Consider the following 6,429-nt stretch of genomic DNA (forward strand, 5'->3'; position numbering starts at 1 on the left):
TTATGAATAATATCTAATTTGAATATATAATACAGTGTGACCACAGGTTTTAAGTCATTTTGTAGATACACTGTATTCATACCAAATTTTAAAATTAGCTTCTCAAATAGACTTACTAGACTAGGACGAAACCGGTCTCTAATATGTATAAGAAACATTTTATTAGAAGTTATTTAGAATTAAAATGTACTTACATTAATGTCGCGAAATTGTCAGTGGGTGCGTGTGTTATTCATGTTAGGTATTGCGTATTTCAGTTAATTGTTTTTTTTATGTGAGTCTAAGGGTAACATCAACTACTATATTTCAAATTATTTCTTTGTAGAAGACTTCCTGTACACTTTGACCCACTTAAAACCAACTACATATTTGCACAGTTCAATCGTGAATGTCACTCATTCACTCACCGTTTCAACACAAGCAGAATTTTTTGATAATAACTTCTTATAATAAAGTTTTCTCTCATTCATAGATGCATTCTATACACCATATAACATTCTAAAATTAACTTCTCAAATAGCCTTAATAGACTGGGCCGAAGACGAAACGACCGGCCTCTAAACCTTTTACCTACTCCGGTTACAGTGTTCTAATCTGAAAAATATGACAATAACTTATTTTATAGGTATTATTGTAAAGGATCATAAAAATTGTTTTATAGTGTCGTAAAACGGCAATACGTTGACTGCACAAATTTGTAACAAGTAACATTATTTAAGTTGTACAGGAAAAAGTGACAAAATTGTAAATTGTGAGATAATTCATCATAGTATTTTTATTAATCATGATATGAATTATTTCTTTTACACTTTATAAAAACCGATCTAATATATTTTTTTAGTGATGGTTATTTTAAAATCAATTTGGTTTATGTTCTATTTAGGTGTTACTTAAGTACGCATGGGTATGCAAGCTGCGGTATTAAAGTTTTTCTGACTGCATCTAAATGCATTAGGTTAACCCATCGATCTTGTTTAACCAATTTTTATATGTGACAACCAGGGCCGTTTCTAGGGTCAGTATGCTGTGCACAGGAATAATATATTTTTTAATTTTTTGTAAAATACATTTTGAAAGAACTACAAAATGTAATAATACAGATAAACAATGATAAATATTAAAATAAAAGTTTAGTTAGGCCTAAACTCGAATATGCTTCATTGGTCTGGCACTCCCTACGTGCAGAAAAAGTTTCTAAGATTCCTTTATTTTAAGAAATACAATAGACCTCCGGATTACACTTCCGGAGGGTTCACTTATGTAAAGAGTTTAATATCAATTCACTATACAATCGGCGTGTTATTGCAGTGCTCCTGTTTGGATACAAAGTACTAAACTCCCTTATTGATGACGCGTACTTTCTGTTCTTAATCTGTTTCAATCTCCACCCGAGAAATACTAGAATGGACGAACTTCTGCACATTTCCACTCGTAAGACCACAATCATATTGTAAGACTATCCAATTTGCATCTCTCCTGCCGTTCCGTTTAATCAACTCTCAGGTTATATACTAAGTAAGAATTGCGTGGACTTTTCTAATTCCTTTAGCTCATTTATAAAATCCGTTAGTTTATATATTCTGTTGATATTTGTTATGTAACGAGCGTTCAAATAAAAACGTGGTCAAGTTGGTTCTGAAAATTTGGACGTAGGGCGTAGCGTATAGCAAATGAACTTAAACGTCATCTGTCAAAGCGCTATATCGTCGCTGTCAATTTGAATATTTTCGTTTTAAAATGGTGTTTAAATGGTGTTTTCTCAAGAACAAAAAGTGTTTATCATAGAGTCCTACTTTAGAAATGGACGCAAGATTGATGGAATATGGAAGTATTCTATTGAGGAATGTTTCATAGAATTTCAAAATCAATTTCCCGGCGTTGTTGAGTACAAAATTTTTCAAAGTGCAGTTCAGCGTTGTGTTAATGTTTTTCGTGAAACGGGCAGTGTAACAAGAAAAGAAGGAAGCGGCCGACCTAAAAAGCGGACTGAAGAATTAAAAGAAAATGTCCAACAAATAATGGAAAATGCGCCAAGAACTTCTGTACGTGTTTTATCACAAATGGTGGGAGTATCAGTCGGTACCTGCCACAGTGTTAAAAAAAGATTTGCGTTTGTTCTCCTATCGTTTAACTTGTCAGCAAGAACTTCATGAAGTTTCTTCATTCATTCATTTTTCAGCAGCTGCTTTAATTTATTGTTATAACAAGGAGGGGGACACTTTCCGCAGCTCCTTTAATTGTTTGTTATTGTTATCACGATTATTCTTTAAAATAAAGTTATATAGTCATTAACGTTATTGAAAGCTGCTATACAGCTCGTTGAGAAATGAGGTTAAGTTGGTCGCTATAAGCTACTCCCTACGTCCAATGTGTCAGAGCCAACTTCGACCACGTTTTTATTTGAACGCTCGTTATATGAATAAGTATGTACGTACTGTCTGTTGAGCGGTCTAGTTCCTTGTAATTAGGCATTGTTTGGAAGCAATAAATAAATAAATAAATAAATAAATAAATAAATAAATAAATAAATAAATAAACTAACGCAAAAAGGTAAACGGAAAAGTCAGACGCCTCTTGCCATTTACTAAGAAAATCTAGAGAAGAGAGCGTCGCGCTAATTGGTCATTCTTTATCTGTCTAGGGTTAGGGGTTTGGACCATGCTCTAATTTATTCGCCTATAATTGGCCAGGAACTTCATCCTGGTTATTGAACTGCAAGGAACTAGAATCGCCAATGGATCACGTCCTATGGTGGCTCCACCGTTGTCTTGCAGGGATGTTCGTCTTAGGATCTCACTTTTGGCATTTCCTGATTTTCCGTCTCTTGAGGTGGATAGGATCCGCACTGGTATCTGGACTTGCCGTTTGATGCGATAGTTTGTTTAAATGCTGCCTTGCCTCAGCTTTTATGTTTTTGGGAAACTTTTTATTTGCCAAAATTCGGCGGTCGTTCTGGCACCAGCATCGACCTCCGTCGATGTCGTCTATTGTGGCTTTGGTCGTTGGGAGCATTCGTCGGAAACATTCGAAACCTGGTTGAAAATTTCGATTTCCGCTATGTCAGTTACACGTCTTCACGTATCGACAACTACTTCTGCTGGGATTTGTCTCTAGTAGATGGTCTGCAAACGGATTCGTAACTGTTTCGAAAAGTCACTGAAACTCGAAGAAAACACAAGACTTGGAATACGACGGTATCTCAAAGTCATTATCGAATATCATTAATCGAATAACGCTTTAATGCCTTTACAGAGTGATTATTTTTATTCCACTACACGTGTTATTTTTGGTGATAGAGTGAATTAGGTGAGCAAAGTTGCACATAATATTGTGAGCAATTCATTGCCATCTTATAAGCTGAGGTATAGGTATCTCCAGGCTCCTGCTTTCGTTTTTGATTTGCAGGTGATTAAGTTGATCTGATCTTGGCGATTTATCTAACGCTTCTATCCGTTACAGGTTTGAAGTAAAAAAGAACTTGACAGTTTTACTTAAAAAAATTAAATGTCTGCATTAAGAATCATCATCATGTGAACATTTTAAATATCTGAGGAAAAAAAGAAAAAAATATAGTTTTTCATTTTGTGGTATGTCAATATCCCAAATAAAATGTGGGTATACTTGAATATTCAATATTTGTCAAACAAAAAAGTTGTATTAAAAAATAACTTAGGGGATGTTTATTTCAACCCCCCTCAAGGAGCAGAATTCTTTGAAAATTTGTTGAGAAGTTGCACATGCATTACTAGAAAATTTATGTAAAACTATACCTTGTTTGGGTTTCAAATTACAGCCACTATTCTATATTTTTATGGGAATTTTGAGGGGTTGTATCTCCTAAAGGGTGAACATTTTACCAAGGTCATTTTTATGCAAAAACTATAAGTTTTTATTTCAAATATTTTTGGAACAAATGTCACTTCAATTTATTCAAATTAAAAGGTGTCTGAAATGCAAAATGTCCAAAATAGTACAATAGTATAATATCAAAACCGACTATGCACCTAGTTCTTAAAAAACCCTATTGCAGACTGCACAACCGGTAAGAACGGTCCTGTTTCTGATCTAGACCAAGTGTGACAAATCGTGTTCGTTTAACCCGAAATTTCCGCTATAGGTTGAGCAATCGAGTTAGAAGAAAGTCTTCTATGTATCCATCTCTATATTGAAATTTAAAAACAAATGCAGAAAACGTAAAAACCACTTTAAATGTACTAGCACAAATGTTACCAAATAATCTTGATGCCAGTGCCAAGTGTACTTTACCTCAAAATTGCTTAATTTGAAAGCTTAAGTTTAAGTGTTTGAAGAATATTACAAATACGCAATCTCGATGTTTGGAATGTAAACTAATTAATCCTATTAAATAGAGGTAAAAACACATCAATGATAATTTGCAAATACGATAAGTTAATTTGTTTGATAATTGTATTTTATAGAAAATATCTTCATCTTCTTCGTGAAACCAGTAATTTTGGTGTTATTATATCTTTTTAAATAAGTTTATTAGTATACAGTTGAATATAAATAGAGAATAACTTTCAGACTGTTCGTTTCACAAAAGAAAGTTTATAAGACCTTGTTGCAAGTACAGTTATCTTAAACATAATGTAGGTAAACCATTAAGAATTAAAAAACCATTATCCACCACTGAATTTTTCGCACATGATCGGATTACGTTGTATTTATGCGTTCTCTATATTTGAATGTATCATATAGGTACTAAATTCAGAGAATCATATTTTACCTGAAATATCATTGCTAATATTAGACTTTAATTTGTGCCTACCTATCGACCTATTATGTAGGTATTACACAATGGTATTATGAAGTCATGACTTGTTTTGCACTATTTATTTTATTATTATCACTATATACAGGGTACGGTGTCAAAATCCAGACAAATTAAATATATTTCTCCAAACATTTTTTTTATTGCAAAAACGAAATGGTTTAATTTTTTTACAAATTTGTACATATCGACGAATGTCGCTTTTAATGACACGACGTTTGGATGGGCTTGTTGGTTCAGGGGCGTGCTAACGGTCATTCCTTGATTTTCGCATCGACAACAAACATTTTTTCATCCGGCAGCACTATTTCTTAAGGAACACAAATGCAAGCTACAGCGTTTAACTCGTTTTGTCCTGGTGACTTTGGAAAGCATCTGTCTTACTTTAATTGTATAACGGTGCATTCACATGGGCCGAAATTTGGCCGGTCCGGAAAGCCGAAAGGAGCTGCGATTGGTTAATTTCACAAACGGTCGTTTTCAAGGTCATCACGGAAAAACTTGATTTAACTTCAACTTTTTCCGTCATCCGGCACCAGTTTTGGCGGAACTCAAGATTCTTAGATTATAATCACAAGTTAAATTTACTGACATTTGTAATGACATAATGTAAACACTCCTTTTCATTTTTCCACATAATATTGCAATTGTTAATAAAGGTTTGTTGGCATTCATGCTACCATAACAAAGATTCTTATTTCCCAGATAAGTTTCATTAATGAATTTCATATATTAGATCGGCCAGCGGTCACATTCACATGTGAACTGCATTATTATTATCCACGGAACGAAGCCGATTTCGGGCGACTCCAATGTTCCGTGAATTGAGAGTGAGACTTGTAGTCACACCGACAACTGAAGACAAATTTCGGATTGACTGCGCTGGATCTTCAAGAAGTAGCTCCTGAGCCCGTTAAATGATGTCTGACGTCTTGGCAACATACTCCTTCGAGTGAGTTTTCCTCGCCACTGTTGCAGAACTTACGTTGGACTTCTTCGACTAGAGAATGGTAATGCTAGAATGAAGTTTTCTTCATTGTTCCATTCTAAAGCATGTTTTAGAATTTAGATTTATATTTAATGATAGAGTATAATTACAATCATCATGAACTGGTTGATATGCGATTGACACGAGGGTCGATCAAAATCAAAGTTGTGAAGACGCAAGTTTTCCACATTTTTTTTTATTTTCAAAGTACTCATAAGTCGATACATTTTTCCCATATCTTTAACCCCTCCAAGAAATACGATTTGTCAAACTCTTTAAAATACTCTTCTGTCTCAGCAATAACCTTCCCGTTTGAACAAAAAATTTTCCTCCGAGTCATGTTCTCATGTTGGGGAAGTTACAGGTAGCCAGAATGGGCAAGTACGTTGGGTGCAGCAGCAATTTGTAGCGCAGTTCATCTATTTGGCCGCGACAATTTTAGATGAATATGCTGGTGCGTTATCGTGATGAAACAAAACTTTTTCCTTTGCTAAATGGGGCCGTGTCTCCTTCAATTTCTTATAGAATCGGTCTAATTATTCACTGATGTAGCACTACCCCGTGATCGTTCTTCTTTTCTACTACGAGGATTATTCACTTAAAATCCGGAAAATTTGTTTTTTCCTTTCCGACCGATGGGACTGTCTTT

This window comes from Anoplophora glabripennis, unplaced genomic scaffold (assembly GCF_000390285.2).
Source record: "Anoplophora glabripennis isolate ALB-LARVAE unplaced genomic scaffold, Agla_2.0 scaffold1030, whole genome shotgun sequence".
Classification (NCBI taxonomy): Eukaryota; Metazoa; Arthropoda; class Insecta; order Coleoptera; family Cerambycidae; genus Anoplophora; species Anoplophora glabripennis.